The sequence below is a fragment of the Chrysemys picta genome, chromosome 3, assembly GCF_011386835.1.
Source record: "Chrysemys picta bellii isolate R12L10 chromosome 3, ASM1138683v2, whole genome shotgun sequence".
Taxonomy (NCBI): domain Eukaryota; kingdom Metazoa; phylum Chordata; order Testudines; family Emydidae; genus Chrysemys; species Chrysemys picta.
In genome coordinates, this window is record NC_088793.1 from 89,842,147 (window position 1) to 89,860,854 (window position 18,708).

Here is an 18,708-nt window from a genome sequence, read left to right on the forward strand (position 1 = left end):
TCAGAATTGTTTGGATAATTCCTGGGAGGTCTTATTGCTGATTCTACATCTGTCTTCCATCTTTGTGCTACTTTGAGTTTTATATGTATAATATCAGCCAGATTTAGGATGTACAGGAGCTTTGCCTGAGTAAGGAGTGATGGTTTTAAGAGAATTGACTGTAGGTTTTCGGGTGGGACCCATGGAATAATCTCCTCTCCAGCCCCACTTTCCTCACTCTTCCCCATTTGTGCTGTCTGTTTTGGAACCCTGAGTATCTGCATTTGTCATACACTCCTCTGAAGCCCAGGTCACAGCTGTTAGTTTTATGATCAAAGAAGATTACATTGGGTTCCATTGTAAGTCCATCACTTTTGCTCTTTAATTAGCTGGAGAATGCATAGTCATATAACACAAGGCACTTCTTTATCATCAGAGAAAGAGCTTTGCCTCTGGAGTATTTTCAGGCTCTGTCTCTGGGAGAAAGAATAGGACCAGAAAATTAAATCTCGTGAATGGCAGTGCAGTGGGTGTGCATTAACTGTGGATCACTGAACTGCTTTAGAAGTCTTTCATTAAAGTTACTATTTAATTTTCACATATTTATAATGTGATGAAGTGGGTCTCATGAAATAATGCATCTTTAAGTGAGTGCTGATACAAAAATGAACCAAACACCATCGTGGTTGCTTTTATGTAGTATTACAAATGAATCATAGAAATTGCAGATGAAAGATACCATTCTTTTGCTAGTGCAGAATATTCCCTACAGTACATTCTTAGAGATGGGCCAAAACTGGAACTTCAGCTCAGAATACTTGGGAATTTCAGATAGGTTTGGATTCAGATCCCCAAATTCAAACCTGCCCGTATGGTTTTGGTTTTATGTTGGATCCAAAATGGGAAGGGGTTCGCTTTCCATTTCTGGTTCACATTTAGCCCAAATTTTGTCAGAAATTCTTTTGTCCTCAGATTGAAGAAATTCTTTAAGAGCCCAAACTCTAGCCCTAATTCTGCCTAGAACTTGAGCTCTGTACTTAATGCAATCTAGACATGGCTTGGAACCCTGGCTTTCTACCCACCTTCATTTGAGTTTCCTTGCAAAATTATTCCATTTGGATGAATCTAAGTGGGATTGTCAATTTTTTTAACAAGACTATTTTGAAGATAATGGGTGTAATCCTGGCCGCACTGAAGTCTATGGAAGCTTTGCTATGCAACCTTAGTTTGGTCCCCTTCTGCGTATGCATTGTGGCAAAACCTTTAATCACATGATCAAGCACTATTTTTATCCACATGGCGCTCAGGGAATGAATCAGGGTTGGTTAGTGAATGAGGCTGGTATCTACAGGACCTTTGCCTCATTTGCTGAAGAAGTTGGAGGTTTGTAGTAAATGGTGCGGGGGGTTGGAGGAAGACAAGGGATGGTCTCCTGGATAAGACAGATGAAGGATTCTGTCCCTGCTTCTGCCACAGAATTCCTATGCAGAACCAGACTTTGCTCCTGATCCACGTGAGCTCAGTGGCAAAACTCCCAGTAACGTCAATGATGCAGGATCAGGCTCCAAATCTTTTAAATCAAATGTGTTGCAGTTGGCAGCTAATTGTATGCTCCTCATTTTCTAAGTGCTTCATATTAACGCACGTTAGGGCCTGAGTTGCGGAAGTACTGAGCACTCACAACTGCAATTGAAGTAAGCGTATAAAGTGCCATAAAATGCTAAGTATTCTGAAAAATAAGATCCTAGGCATCTTCAAACGGTCACCCAAAATGAGTGGACACTTCTGACCCTACTGTCTCTGTGCCTCAGTTCTTGACCTTATAAAATGGGGATGATAATACCACCTCGTCTCACAGGAGTAAGTGCAGATAAATTCATTTAGTGTTTGCCAGGCACACACATTACAGTAATTAGTGTCACAGAAAAGCTAATGATTAAATTGATAATTCTGTATTCAGAGCAAAGTGTGAAGGGTATGCAGAAATAAGACACTGGTCAATATACTGAATGATGAGGATGAAATGAAACATTGAATGGTTGCCTATTTGGTGAGCACCATCCGTTGTATGCACTGAATGAGGCAGGGGTCTTTTGGAAAAAATGGTGTGTGATCTGGTAATGAAAGTCTGTATCATAATGCAGATGCACAAGAGGGCTAATTAAGGTTGCACAGAAAACCTTAATACTGACATTTCCTACCTTTTCAGTGCTTGACTTTGTAACCTTAATGTTCTTTTAATGTAGGTTACTTCCTTTTTCTTATTTAATTCATTTACTAAACTTTTTAAAAAGCAAACTGAAAAAATAAAATTTCCATCACATAGGAACACATTGACTCCTACAAAATTGTGTTATCAGCAGGACTGGAACTTTTACATCCATAGCATAGATCTCTGCCACTAGAACTAGTGGAGCAATTGATTGTCATTTTATACATGGACCAGCCATAAATGGAGATGAACATGCTGTTTGTCAGTGGGATCCATAGGTATTTGCTGATAGCAAAGGAATGTTGAGACTCAGGAATCCTGATTTTATTCCCAGGTCTGGTGCTTACAGACCCCTCTGCTCCCATTCCCATGCCTGGCTCCTTCTAGTCTGCTCCCTCCAGCATGCCTCTGTCCACTCCCTCCCATCACCTGGCTCTTGTCAGAGTCCTCCTCTGCCACCCTCCCCTGGCTCCTGTCTGCTCCAATGCCTCCCTGACTTCCATGTGTCTTCTCACTCCACTGCATTCCAGGTTATTTTCTTCTCCTCCAGATTGATTGGGTGACAGCAATTAGAGCATTGAGAGCATTTGAAAGATAATCTGTCTTTCAATTCTGGTGCCTCATGCCACTTAAGTCACTAAGAGGAGGAATTGGAGGGACTTTTCAGCTTGGAAAAGAGACGATTATAAAATCATGACTGGTGGAGAGAAGGTAAATAAGGAAGTGTTATTTACTCCTTATAACACAAGAACTAGGCGTCACAAAATGAAATTACTAGGTAGCAGGTTTAAAACAAACAAAAGGAAGTATTTCTTCACACAACGCACAGTCAACCTGTGGAACTCTTTGCCAGAGGATGTTGTGAAGGCCAAGACTATAACAGGGTTCAAAAAAGAACTTAGATAAATTCACGGAGGATGGGAATGGGCGGCAGGGGATGGGATGGATCACTTATGAAAGTTCTTTTCAGACCTGGAGCCTTGAGATGGAGTTTGCGATTTCAAATGTGTAGTCTGGTTGGTACATAGGAGTTTTTTGAGGATGGACTATGCTCATTACAGATGGAAACTTTGGAGAATTTAGCTGCTGAACCCTAAGAAGCCTCTACTGCACATGTGCAAACTGTAAATTAGGATAGACTTTCACTGGAATGTCAGAAAGGGCAATTCTTAACACCAGGGCAATGCCTCTGCCAGATTTCAAGTCCCTCTCCAAAGCATAGCAGTGCTAGAGCTTCCCGGTGAAACAGTTGTAAAATGTTTTAACATCCAAGAGTCCAAAGTGAATTGTTTGAGTGGACAGAAGAGTGACCATGTCATGGTGGAAGTCATGAGGACTTCATGAGCCTACCAAAAACTTTAGTCATCTTAGCTAGGAGACTCTTTGCATGCAAGCACAACAGCAAAACCTAGATATACTTCTTCAGGAGGAGAGGTGTACTTATCCCAAACGCCTTCCCATTATTGCACCATTTGGAAACTCCAGCAAGAAAGTGCAACAGTGCTCATAGTGACTCCTTCTTGGGACACATGATTCTCTAATTTAGCAAGCACCCAGTGCCTGCTATGTTTCTGCCTCACAAGACAGGATCTGTTACCAAGGGCCTATTTCTCCATCACAAACCTGAGAGACTAAGCCTATCTGCCTGATTTTTGAGAGGAAACACTTGAATGGCTGTTCAGTCAGAGTAATCAACACTTTACTTGCTTCCACAAAGTATCTTTCTCAAAATTTTCAAAAGTGACTATTGACTTTTGGACCTCAAGTTTTGGGTACCCAGTTTGAAAAACTTTAAAAGGACCGAAATTTTCAGAACACCCCCTTTTCAAAGTCTAGCCTTTTTAAGGTGTCTCAAGTTGGCCACCCAATGTCACCTGCTAATTTTGAAAATCTTGGCCTAAATATGAATAGGAGTATAAAATTAGTGAGGCAAAAGTTTTTCAACTTCTCCTTATAACAGTGTTGTTTTTTCCTTTGTAAAGAGTTTATTTGCATGGTAATTTTGGAAACAACAATAGACTCAGAACCAGACAGATTTTTATTTTAAAGTAATATATCTTTAAAATAATATTCGCACAGGAAATTAATTTGTAAGATGAGGCAAAGAGACAACAACACAGTGAGGGGTTAGAAGTAGTTGTAGAAGATGTGCCAATAAAAACACTTTGTTTCATGGGTTCACTTGCACAAGCATGTGCTACCCCATTGTTTTACAAAAAAGAGTCTTCATTTCCTAGTGGAAAGCAAACTGCAAACATCTACATGAAAGTAACATTATAAGGCACATTTTCAGGGTGTTGCCTGTCTAGTTCCACTGTGCTGAAAACTATTGCAGGGCTTAACCCTGGAGTCATCGAACAAACAAAACTCCCATTGATTGTCAGTGGGGGTTTTGTTCATGTAACAGTTCAGCATTGCACTATAAGGATATAACTTTAACTTGAACAGGCAAAGCAGTTCAAAATTAAGGCCGAAATGCTGTCCTTTGCTCGTTTTGCTATGCTTAAGTTACTGTTATTGAAGATTTTACCTACCATATGTCTTGCACATCATGCTTAGTTAAGAATTGGTTTTCAGCCTTCAGTCTTGCCATTTCCTTTTGTTGGTTTATATTGGGTCCTTAATGTTACGTTGACATAGCAATTTTTGAAGTTTAATTTTCTTTAAAAACAAATTAGATAATCATTTGTGGATTTCTAAGATGTTATATTCATGATTTTTCAGTGAGATTTAATAAGTATTGATGTACATTAACATTAGAAAACAATAGATCTGCTAATGACTCATCTTATAGCTACAAAAAGGCTGTTCCTGGTAAAAGATCTAACAGGATATATCCATATACAGGCACCATTTGTAAGAACTGAATTTCATTAGATTCTTAAGATGTCTGTGACTGAAACTTACAACTTTAGTAAATACTGTAAGTAGCAGAGTGCCATTCCTGTGCTGTACTCAGGAGCTTTCCTCCTATCAATTCAATTATTTTCCCTTTCTGTCACACCTCCCTCATTAATTTGGCTACTACAATACATTTTTGTCAAAAGGAACATTTTTGCAGCATGCAAGCTGGATTAATCTGACGTCTGGAAACTTGTTCCCAAAACTGAGCACTCTTGACTGACACTGTTTTGACCCTGACTGCTACATGTTCGGTCATCTGTATTATTACAGAGTAGTTTGGCTGTCTTTGTGGGAATGGAAGCTTTCTGCCCTCTAGAACCACATTGAGGGCCATCTCCTTTAGTTTCAATCGTATTGAAGGCTCAGTACCTCTTGCTGGTAGGTAAACTTGATTGTTAGCCCTTTCCTTCACTTCAAATATTTTTTTTTCTTTTCACCTTCCAGAAAGGAGGGACGAACTACTAGAGTGCCACACATCCTGGCCATACGTGCCATGACATCCATTACTTCAGATCAATGATTTTGGGGCATCTTCTCTATTCATTGTAAATAAGTGGCTTTGGGGTGGTGGGGGTTATCCCAGCACAATGGAGTCCCAGTCTTGTTGGTCACTGGTCACTACTGTAATACAAATAATAAAATAATAATTAAAAATCCATGGTAGTGATTTTCACCTCTGGGCCCACCATCACTAACACTCTCTCCTTGCTCCTCCTTCCTGACACCGCATTCAAACCAGCCAGCCTCCAACCTTTTTCCAACTGAAATCTGCCTCAGCTCCCTCTGACCCACCACTCTCCTGCTCCTTCCCTCATTCAGCTAGCCAAGCTGAACCCCCCCTGAACTCTGCTTAATTGGACCCCTCCCCGCACAGTGTACGTAGTTGTGTGCGTACACACACATGCTCACTCTTCCTGCTTCCAGTGGTGCTTCTCCTATCTACCCAACTGGGGTAGAACCCAAAAACCCCTCTTGTCACATGCAGAATGCACCTCCAGGCCTAAACTTCACTCAGCCCTCCTCAGCTCCGGTCAGTCACTCCAGAACCCCTTATCTTCCCCTCTGCCCCAGTCTAGGCTGTGGCTACAATCCCTTATTTCCCTACTCATTTCCCTCCTAGATGTCCCTATTTCCTCATTCTGCTCTATGAATCATAAAAACAGCCATATTGGGTCAGACCAATGGTCCATCTAGCCCAGTATCCACCACATGTTTCATTCCAAAGAACACCAAGAGGGAAATGCAGGTGAGATTCTATCTTGTGACAATGTTTTATGCAATCTAAGCATATCTCAGAGTCTGTAGACAATCTTAGACCTTCCTAAAATGGATTAGGCTGATCCAAGGCTTTAGATTTGTTCAATCTGCCTTCAGGCTTTACACCACATAAAACTGCTAACAAATTCTGAAAAATATGAGTGGAGCAGGGGATGGGTAGGATATCAGGAGGTTGTAGAAGGATGTAAATTGAAGCAGCAACGTGTAGCTGCTTAACCTGAGTTAAGCAAGGTAAAATTAATCCATTCTTATTTTTGTGGGAATATCTCTTCACTTTCACTTTTGAAACGACAGAATAAAAAAAAGTGGGAAAGTTTATTTAGGAAGTGTGAAAATGCAAAATGTTTCCAAATATCTGCTCTGTTTAAAATCCTTTATTGAAACAGTACAATAGTAACAAGGAAAACTTTTTCTTGTATTCATACAAGTAGGAAAGCTTATACACTAGCAAGTTTTTCTTCCTTGCTTTAAGGATAGTAAGAATTTTCCATTTTAAACCTTTCTGCCTGTTAGAAAATTCCTGCCAAAATATACCATGTGAATTAGGTTGGGTCTGCGGTTTGTTCAGATTGCTTATGTTTCGTGACTGCAGTTTCTTCCTTTCCTTTTTTAAATAAAAAGTATTTAAATTTCATCAAAAAATTGTAATGAGGAAAAATGAAGCGATTCAAATCTAATTCTTTTGATTTCATTAATCAAGCTGTTGCCCTGTACCAAGAGACTACAAAACCGAAAATATGGGAGTATGAATTCTTTTTTGTGTCACATAAGAACAGCCATACTGGGTCAAACCAATAGTCCATCTAACCCAGTATCCTGCCTCTGAGGTCAGGCCTGCACTACAGAGTTAGGTCGACGGAAGCTGCCTTAGGTTGATCTGTTAATGTATGTGTCTACACTACCGGGTCCTTTACGCCAACCTAAGTTGCCTCTGATGTCAACTTCTGTATTCCAGCTCAGCGAGAGGCGTAGCGCTTAATTCGATTTTCATAGGTCAACAGTGAGGTAGTGCAGACATAGCGTTGTGTAATTTGACTTAATTGGCCTCCAGGTGGTGTCCTACAATGCTCATCTGTAACTGCTCTGGAGATCATTCTCAACTCTGCTGCACTGGAAACAGCCCCGCCCCTGCTAAAGCCCCAGGAACTTTTGAATTCCGATTTCCTGTTTGATCAGCATTGAGTGCACGCTAGCACAGCTGGTCATGGAGACTCCACGCCCCAAATGCACTCCAGCCTGGTCTGCACAGGAGGTGGTGGATCTCATCGTGTGGGGAGAAGAGTCTGTGCAGGCAAAGCTCCGATACAGCAGAAGAAATGCTGACATCTGAAAAGATTGCTTGGGAAGTGGGGGAGAAAGCCTACATGAGGGACATACAGCAGTGCCGGTGAAAATGAAAGAACTTCGCCAAATGTACCATAAGGCAAGAGAGATTAACAGTCTTTCTGGTGCTGAACCCCACACATGCCAGTTCTACAGCGAGCTGCATGTGATTCTCGGGGGTGACCCTACCAGTACGCCCAAAAGCAACATGGACACATCTCAGCTGTGTGAGTCTAGGGACAACAAGGAGGACGATATGGTGGATGAGGAAAAGGAGGAGGAGGAGAATGGGAGACAGGCAATCGGTGAATCCATTCTCCCCATGAGCCAGGAAATATTTTTAATCCTGGAGCCCTGTGGGTCTCAGGACATCATGGTGGCCGACTGTGATGCCGGGGAGGGCACCTCTGGTGAGTATACAGTTCCAATCAAATTCCAGTTAAACTTTAGTGGGCACGCACATTTGGTTTCATTGCATATTTACTGTGAAGAAAAAGCGAGGTGCTGTGGGTCTTTGTTTCCACGAGGCCACTCCAGCTGCGCAGAGGGTGGCCCCCAGAAAACACTGTTTATGTGGACTGGGATAGCACAGGAATCCTCCATGGGGATCTCTAGAAAACTTTCATGGAGGTACTCTGCAATCCTTTGTAGAAGGTTTCTGGGAGGGCAGCCTTATTTATTCCACCATGATAGGACACTTTCCCAAGCAATTCCCAAATTAATTCTGCTGGCATCATGGCTAGGTGCTTTAGAGGGAATGAATATAACAGGGTTTGAGTGATCCATTCCCTGTCATCCAGTCCCAGCTTCTGGCAGTTAGAGGTTTAAGGAAACCCAAAGCATGAATTTGTGTCCTTGGCCATCTTAGCCAATAGCTATTGATGGACCTATCCTCCATGAACTCATCTAATCTTTTTTGAACCCAGTTACACTTTTGGCCTTCACAGCATCTCATGGCAACAAGTTCCACGGGTTGACCGTGTTATATGAAAAAGTACTTTTAAATGTTTGTTTTAAACCTGCTGCATGTTAATTTCATCAGGTGACCCTAGATGTTGTGTTATGTGAAGGGGCAAAGAAAACTTTCCTATTCCATTTCTCCATACTATTCATTATTTTAGATTCTCCTATAATGTTTATACAGCTGTTTGTTTACCCTTCTGTATGTTTCTATTAAAAATAAATAAATCTGGAAATAATATCTGTCATTCTGAATGTATTATAAAAATCGTCTTGTGGTGTATCAGTCATTATTCACTATTATTCTTCTATTGAGATCATATTAATTCTGAAAGCCAAGTATCTTTTCCTTAATTTATCACTTGTTTAATTGAAAATTATTTTATGGCTCATTTATAAACAAGTTGAAACTGCAGTATGCATTTTTCAAGATAATAGTATAAGCGCTATCTGTATTACATGTGCTGAATTTTAAGATTCTCCAGCTATACAAGTTAATTATTTACACCATAATTATTATGGTTGTGGAATCCAGATTTATGGTGAAGGCTAGACAGATCTGTCTCTCTAGGTTTTATACGGCTGCTATTATCATGATATCTCAGTATCTTCTACTCAAAGTAAGCAAATTTCTTTCTTCCAGCGTCGTTGTACGAACAAGCTTAAGCTTATTGAATTTTTTCATATTGCCAAATGACAATCTGTTGTAGAACAGTTTGCTAAACTCATGAATTTCAAGGTGCACATGTAAGCCAATCTCAAAATTATTCTTTGCAACTTGTTCATGTTTATCATTCAGAATCTAAGTGCACATTTCAAGCATTTGATTGAAATCAAAACAGGTTTTAATACCAACTTAAAACTGTAATAAATACTCTTAGGCTGAGATTCTTAAAGGCACTGAGGGGATTGGATGCCCAATTTGCATTTATGTTTAAATCCCATCTTCAGTCAATACAAAAATGTTAATGCTTTTAATAATTTTTTTTAAGTTACTGACCTGACCTTAAATGGGTGCTCAGTTGAGTGATGAAACCAATTGTAAAAATAATAATATAATAATAAAAAGTAGCTGCTATTACTGGAAGCTAACAATGTTAGAAACCACTAGGAAAGGGATAGATCATAAGACAGAAAATATCATAATGCCATGATATAAATCCGTAGTATGCCCACACCTTGAATAGTGCATGCAATTCAAGCTGCCCCATATTAGAAGTGGAAAAGGTACAGAGAAGGACAACAAAAAAGATTAGCGTTATTGAACTGCTTCCAAACAAGGAAAGAGTAAAATGACTGGGATAATTCATCTTAGAAAAGAGATGACTAATGAGGGATATGACAGCGGTCTATAAAATCAGGAATTGTGTGGAGAAAGTGAATAAGGAAGTTTTATTTACTCCTTCACATAACACAAGAGCCAGGGGTCACACAATGAAATTAATAGGCAGCAAAACAGTACTTCTTTGTTCTTGTTAAAACTTCTACTTGTTAAAACAAACATAAAGAAGTACTTCTTCACAGAACACACAGTCAACCTATAGAACTTATTGCCATGGGATGTTGTGAAGGCCAAAAGTATAACTGGACTCAAAAAAGAGCTAGTTAAATTCATGGAGGATAAGTCCATCAATGGCTATTAGCTAAGATGGTCAGGAACCATGCTCTGCATGTCCCTAAACCTCTGACTGCCAGAAACTAAGACTGGATGGCAGGGTGGATCACTCAATAATTACCTTGTTCCGTTCATTCCTTCTGAAGCATCTGGCACCAGCCAAGTTGGAAGACAAGATACTCCGCTAGATGGACCTTTGGTCTGACCCAGTATGGCTTTTCTTATGTTCTTAAATGGTGTGGCTAAAGCACAGGGCTGGCACAAAACACACCAGGTTCTATTTTTGGCTTTCCAACCAATTTCCTGAGTGACCTTAGATAAATCACTTAACTTCTCTGTTCCTCCGTGTACTTACCTGTAAAATGGTGGTAACACTTGGCTGCCTTGACGGGTCTTTGCAGGGATAAAATAAGGAAAAGATTCTGTGTAAGTGCAATAAGGTGTCTATAATTTTTACATTAACTCCCTTTGCTCAGTGAGGTAGCAATCCTTATTATGGACCAATATCTGTAATTTTTTTTTATAAGATCATGAACAAGTATGTCCAACCACAAATCTTCTATTTTGTTTTTATCCCTGTGACTTTCAAATGACCAAATACTAAACAGAAATATGATTAAGTACCTAAACTTCTTCTCTTATTTTGAGACTTTGTTTGCCAATGTTCTGCCTGGATCTGCATGTCACAGCCAACATATAACCCTGTGGAAAGATGCGTTTATAATGGGAACATAGACACAACAAATGCTAACTTCCATAGTCAGCAGATGCCACTGTAATTCTGAATGGCATATGGTAAAATGTCATTAGTGGGATTTAATGTTCTAAAGGGAAAAATAAAATTTTATTATTTATAATCAGCAATCTTAACTTTATTGAATTGATTTACATTGGAAATGATTTATAATTATTTGGTGGTTATGTTAGGTTATTGGGAGTTTATGAATTTAATCCTTGTCTGAAACTTGCTAAACTGTGCTTCAAGTTGAAATAAGAACATCAGAAGTAAGTATTTGTCTCTTGATTGGTTTAAAAACATTTATTTTATGTTTAATTATAAAAAGATGGCTATTTTCTGAAGCATAAATTAAAGTATAGGTTATTTTAATCATGAAATTCAGGGCTCAGTGTTTGCAACAGTGAATTAAAAACATCCAGCAATATGAATGTGCCAGTAAAGCTTGAGAAAAAGAAATAAGAAACTATTAATAAAGGAGGAAAATACCATGGATTTGATCTCTCAAAAATTAAGTTAGTAAAGAAATAAGACATCTGATCATAGTTCAAAGAAATAATATTTTTTTTGAAATAGTATTTATTAAAATCACATTTTTGTAAAAATAAAAGTAAAATAAGAGAGAATCAAATATTGGATTTGCTTAGATTAACATCCCCCCCCCCCCCATAAAAAAACCCAATACCTGGGGCCTCATAGTCTTGATTTTGTTATTTTCATTAGCAGGGCCATCCATAGGGGCAGGTGTGGGGCCCGGGGCAGAAGTGACGGATTCGTCTCTTCTGGGACCGATTGCGCCGGCCAATCGCACCACCTGTGGGGCCCCCCCAAAGCGCAGGGCCTGGAGCAGGGGGGCCAGGAGTGGAGGTGACAGATTCATCTCTTCCGGGACCAACCATGCTGACCAGTGGCGCAGGGCCCAGAGTGATCGTCCTGATTTGCCCTACCCAAAGTACAGCTCTGTTAATCAGAATTGATAAATCTACTCTTTCTGACAGATAACTTGTACAAATAACATTAGATATCTTGGGGAAGTATGTTTGAAATATGTGTTAGAGTTGGGATTTAAAAAAAAAAAAGAGGGTAAAATTTTTCAAAGTGATTAAGACTTTCCAAAAGACATTTAGAGCCAAATTTTAAAAGGTATTTGGGCACCTAGTGGGATTGTCAAAAGCGCCTAGGCACCTAACTCCCATTGAAATCAATGAGTTTTAAGGTTCTAGTGCTTTTGAAAATCCCACTAGGTGCCTAAATATCTTTTAAAAATCTGTCCCTTAGGCATTTAGGATCCTAAGTATAATGAGACATGGGGCCCTAAGTACCTAAATCATTTTTGGACATGGGGTTTAGGCTCCTAAGTAACTTAGGTGCTTTGGGAAATTTTATCTGTGGTCTAAGCCTAGTATACTGCAATTATAATTGTTGTCCAAAATAATACACTGATTTCTTTACCAAAGTTTTATATTTCCTAGAGGACTAATATTTTAAAATATATATAAAGGGTGGTCTAGAGATTTGAATGGGTGCCCTTCTTTTAAACTGAAATCTAGTTAACTAACTAAGGCTATGTCTACACTACCACTTACATCAGCACGTCCCCCTCCTCCTTCTCCCCCTCCCCCCCCGAACGACATATGTTTTGCTGACATAAGCACCAATGTGGACAGCGCTAGGTTGGTGGGAAAATTTCTCCCACCTACATAACTACTGCTGCTCAGTGGGTATGCATCAGTACAGCTGCGCCGCTGTAAGCTCTCTAGCCTCAAAGTGGATAGCTGTATCTGTTACACAATAGATGGTGCTCTGCAGTACAAATTAAAAAGCTTGCAAAGCTTGTGACACATTCTAGGTGTTCTGCATAGTCAAAGCCTAGTTTCAATCAACCATTCACCTCTTAAAGAAGGAGGTTTGGGTGGTGGTGTGCAATTTATGACCAAACAAGTAAGAATGTTATTTTAAATAATGTATGTACGGTATACTGTTCTGAGTCATAAAGAGAGAGGCTGTCAGCAAAGTCAGTGTAAGAAAATATTATGGTAGCATAACACAGTTCAGTAACAATTACAGAGCCACTGAGATATCATTTGTCTAGGAGGACTTCATTCATTTTTATTTTCTTTGGCTATTTGGTGGCCCACATGTAGCAGATGATGATTTCACTTGGAAGTGTGGTGGCTTTTTTATCCATCTTGAAAAGTGCCTTAGGAGGCCAACTTGTTGACCCATTTACTTTGTAAGAAGGGAGAAAAGATATAAAATTGATTATAGTCAGTTTGACTAACAAGAACCAACGGATCACAATTCTAGCAGACCAAGTAACTTTGTAAATAAGCGGATCTAGTTACTAAGAATATATAAGAATATAGTTTTTATTTTTCTGTGAAATCAAAACATCTCTCATGTCTGGGAAAAGTTTCCATCGGTGGCACACTGCTGCAATTTGTTGTTTCTCTCTTACACTAAATGGTGAGGAGAGGGAGTCATTTAATTGGTTCATTCAAATGTTTAGCCAGAGAGGTTTTGGAGGTTTGCTAATAAAATCTAGAAGTTTATTCTCCCCTTTGCAAATATGAATGGAGGGGATAAAAATTTGGGAGAGAAAGGTGGGAAGTAGGGTTATGGAAGGGAGTGAACTCCTCCCTGCTTCCATATCACACAGAGCTCCTCCTATTGTTCCAGGGAAATTTGCAAGAGGAGCCATTCAACTCTCTGAAGGATGCTTCCACACGCCCCTCCCAGTGATTATCTGACTAAGGGTTCATACAACATTAATTCGTGAGCACTCTCTGCTTCTCTTCAGAGTGTGTGTATGTTCAGGGGGAGAGATTCCAAGCTCTGTATGGCTGATGGCAGAACTACTCTGTGTCCCACTGGACTCGTAGACTTTACTTTTGCCTTCTCTGTGGCCCCTGAAGAATTACTAGGCTTTCTGCTCCCTACTGCGGAATTTTCTGTGGGAAGGTACAGTTGAGTCCACCAGTAGGTACAGAAAATGAATACAAAGAAAAACGTTATTGGAAACCAAAACAGTTTTCAGAAAAGACACATCAGTGCAAATAATTGACTCTAATTTCTTGATTACAAATGGGTTACATACAATAACATGCTTTTCAAAAGTGCAAACATATTTGCACACACATTTTAGAAAGGAACGACTGAGAATACTTGATTAAGTGATTTGGAATTCTAGATTTCCTGATATCAAAAAAGGCGGGAGGAAGGAAGAAAGAACCGAGGCCTTTGTTCCTGTCTGAAGCAGCACTCAAATGGGGTTTGTTTGGTGCAGATTTCATTAATATAAAAAGGGTTTGTTTTCAGTAACTGGAGCTTTTTCTACATTACCAGGGATGCTAGGGATTTTCTTTTCACTGCTAAAACCAAGAAATCTGTCAATAGTATTTCATATTTGTGTTTCCAGGATATTTTCCAGGCCCCGAATGGAGTCCTGAGGGTAACCACAGTTCTTGGCTATCATCATCTGTCATGTAAAGGCTGACATGAACAGAGCTTACTTTAGTGCCACTTGTAAGTTGTCCAGTGACCAGGATTTCTCTGGAAACACCAGGCACTCTTCTTGCCTCTTTTTTTAGGGGTCTGAGTGTCTCCGCACAGTCGCTACATCCTAGTCATTGCCAACTAAGGGAGGACAATTCTTACCAGGTCTAGAAAAGAAAAATTGAAGGTTTACACTCCAACATCTCATTTTTGACCCCAGGAAAAGTTTTCTGCTGCTCTTGAGTGAATCCTGTTAGTGAATGCTTTAGGACTTCTGGGGATGGAGTAGAAGATGATCTCAGAGGTCTGCATTTTTCTCCCATTTCTTAGATTCATTCTCTTTTCAGTCTGCAGGTTATTTGCCTAATCTGCATAGAATCAGTAGTTGACAAAATATTGATTATATATCATTAAGGAGTAATTAGCATTACTTTGATATCCTCTATATATCCTTAGCTCGACAGGGCAAAATTACTAAGAATCCCCATGAAATATTTTATGAAAGATTTGGATGTAAACCACGTTTTTAGATTAAAATTTTATGAATCACAAATGAAGCTATTACTTTTTCTTGCATTAATGTAACTTGAAAACAGCTAAACTGCTTTATTTTAGTAAGAAAAAAATGCTTCTTAAGCAAATATCTTGTTTGCTAAATTTAAACTGGGAATGAATTATGGCCACACTTACAAACATCTGAAAATGTGGGGCATAATGGGAGCACCACACTGCTCTTAACTATATTAGTGGTTAAACAAACAACATTGAACTAAAACAGGATCTGGGGAAACTGAGGCAGCTGTCTTTATCCTTTTTTTTTCAATGTGCTAGCTGCTGTATTACTCTAGTTGTATTTCAAAGTAAAGGAATCAACTCTAGTTTCATATTATTAGCTCTCAGAAAAATTAAGAGGACATAGAAGACAAAAAGGACCTCAGTGGTATATGTAGGATCTAAACGTGTTAGGAACGTATTATTTTTTGATGTTTGTAAAATGTGGAACATTTATGATAAAAATGATTAATTTCCTGACAATTGATCTCCCAGCTTATCACTATTATAGGAATTTAATCATTTGCTTTATGGATAGTAATAATTGTCAAAAAAATCTGTAGTGAAGCCAGGTCAGTAATATTATAAAAGAATGTCAAGTTTATAACTCAGATGAGGCTGTAGAAAATGATTTGAACTGCTCTGCTGGTAAATTTTGAAACAGCATGAAATAAGACCTTTGGGATATGGGATGCCTCTTGTTTCCAGCATGAAAGCCAATAAATGGCATTAATGCCTATTCCAGAGGGAAATGGTTACTTCCAATCAGCTAAGGATAACAACCATCAGATTGAGGGAGAGGAGGAAAACAAAAACAAGGAGGAGGGGGAGAATACCAAAACTGAAATCCCTTTAAGTTGCCTGTGTCTTTGCACAAACTATTTGCTTTATTGGGCTTTGAATAAAACCAAACAGGAAAGATCTTAGACCCGCGAAGCTGCCAAAAATTCAGTGGTCTCTGGGAGTTTGACAGTTGAACTACTAGACCTATCTGGTATGTGAAACTGCTGGAAAGAATTGTTCCACTAAGGAGCCAGTGACGGCACTGCTGGATTTGAACAGTGTGTGCAGATTCCAGAGAGTCTGTTCTGAAAGCTTAAAAGGAGCACGTGCAGTGATCTGACATCTAATAAGTTGATCCAGTCAGGTCAGATAAAGCTTCTTAATTACAATGACCTCGGAGGGGCTAACACTAGAAAAAAAAGTCACTGCATTTATGAAATCAGGGTGGCATTTCTTCCATTTAGGCATATACTGCCAGATCCTTAAAATCCACTTTTCTTCCAAAGACCCACATTACCTGGTTTGAGTGGAATTAAAATAATCCTGGACTGCAGACCCTGCCATCATGTCTTTAGCTGTAAGGCAGGAAAGAACATCTAAAACTTTTTTCAATTACATTTATTGTAGGTAAATGAACAGGTGGTAGTTTCCATGTTCTACATTTCCTCCCTGTGGAAGGCATTTGGGGAGAGGGTTGAGTAGACTGAGAGTGCTGAATCAAAGCACTCCTAAGAGAGTGAACCTCTAGTTTAGTAAATCTTTGAAAGTTGAGTCCACAGACTTAAGAACTAATGTAAGTATTAAAGATTCAAAGGAAAAGGAAATCTTATTAGTTGGTTTCCCTTCTAGGTAATTACCTCCAGACTTACTTTTTGGATAATCTGTCCAATGAGTGCATGCTTGGGAATATGTCCAGTTGATGGCTAAGAAAAAGTGGGGTAAATAAAAAAACTAATATGTAGATACTGCTGAATAAGTCAGGAGGCCGAAGAGAAGATAGACTGTAGAGAGAGACCGAAGGAGATGAATAGTTCCATTAGGGCAGTTGAGACATTGTCATTACGCACTGAGTAATGAGAACCTGGAAATTAAAGCTGTGTTCGTGTGACCTGCATGTAGTGAAGAACAGCTTCTCAAGCTAATACAGATGTGGCTGATAAGGCCAAATGAAAGTAAAAAATGTCAATCTGCCATAACATAGCATGACCCCAACAGTGGTCCTACAGACCACTTAAATCATGGAACCACAAATAGGAGGAATAGATATGTGGTCTTTGGGAAGAGTCTGAGAACTCCTTATTTATGCTCTGCGCTCCCCTTCTAAGGCTTTGTAGTAGCCAACAGCAATCTCATTGTTAGTTTAAGTGCTGCTGTAACTTGTGCACAAAAATCTGGGCAGTTTAGCAATACAGCCTATCCAGTCGTCCTGCATCACGAAAGGAAAACAGATGCTGTTTGTAATCATTATGTGTATGGATGATTTTGGAGAAGGGGCTAGAAATAGTGAGACACATACTGGAATTTGGGCGTCTGCTGCCAGCAGCAGATTCCTAATAAATAATAATAATATAGAGTGCAGTGTTTCCCAGAAGGCCATGCAGTGTTTGCCTCTGTTCAAATTTATTTTTATTTATTTATTTATTGGCCATCTTGTGCCAATAAATGTCTAGGCCATCTCCTGGACATTAGCCTGTGTTTGAACCACTTAACTTACTACAGCATTGGGTGGTGTACTTATATGCCAGCATTATTTTCTTCTGCATTACTTTGAGAAAAAAAAAATGATTTGGTCTTTAGGCAGTAAGAATTCAGGCATAATAATGGCCAATAGGGAATTCTGATTATGTTATTGTTATAAATGTTTAATTGGTTCAATCCATCTGGCTGTGCACCTGGATATATACTGTACCATATGTTGTCTTTCACTGTTAACCTTGTTCTCTTCCCTCATTGTTTCTGTTTGTTTCTGACACTCATGTTTTGCTTCTCATCGCACGTTTGCTAATAAACTCTTTGGGGCAGGGACTGTTGTTTTTCTATGAGTTCATACAGTGGCTATCAAAGCCATGCTATGATCCTAATAGGAGCCTCTGTGTGCTACTATAATATCAATAACACTACTAGTCAATTGCTTCTACTGTATTTGGAACGCCATTAAATCTCCTTCATTTCCAGTACTGTATATTATATATCGTACAGTACTTTTCATGGATTTGGGTGGCCTGCATTCAATTTTGATCAGACATTACGCACAGGCTAGAGCACAAAGTAGTACAGATGGTGTGCAGTGTAATTCTTCTATCCTGTCATAAGTATTCATTGCTATAAACAGTGCAAGGCATCTGAATGAATTTCCTCCAGATATTTGTTGGTTTTGCTGGTGTTTGACTTTCTGGAAAATTAGATAAAGAAAAGTATAACTCCAGTTTAACAAGATACAGATGGGTAAATCTTGCTTTTAACATTTTGGGAGGAAGAATAGAGATCAACAGTTGACAGAGAAGTTTTATTTTTAAACTATTTTATTTTTCTGTGACATTACAGTGTAGTAGATCACTGACTCTACAAGAGTATGTTTTGACACTTTTCAATGACTTAAATTATTGCTAACATGAGATTTTTAGCTGTCAAGCACAAGACATCTGTGTAACTATTTAATAGATTTATTGAACCCTCTTCTGGCCAACTCTTTTAGAATTTATAATCATAGGTTGGCAGTTATACCTAAAGTTCTGGAGCTCAGCTTTGAGGACTGTAACAAATTTGAGGCTACCAAAGACTTTACATTTTTCACTATGTTGTACTCTGTGAACCACACAGAATTTCATATGATTTACTTATCTAGGTAATTTGATTTTAAAAAAAAGTGTT

The 18,708-nt window shown here is 39.0% G+C and overlaps 1 protein-coding gene across 4 annotated transcripts in view; it reads left to right on the forward strand.

The window, feature by feature from the left end:
* The window catches only part of NT5DC1 (5'-nucleotidase domain containing 1), a 243,109-nt gene that overhangs the window by 105,181 nt on the left and 119,220 nt on the right, over positions 1 to 18,708 (forward strand). The window lies entirely within an intron of this gene.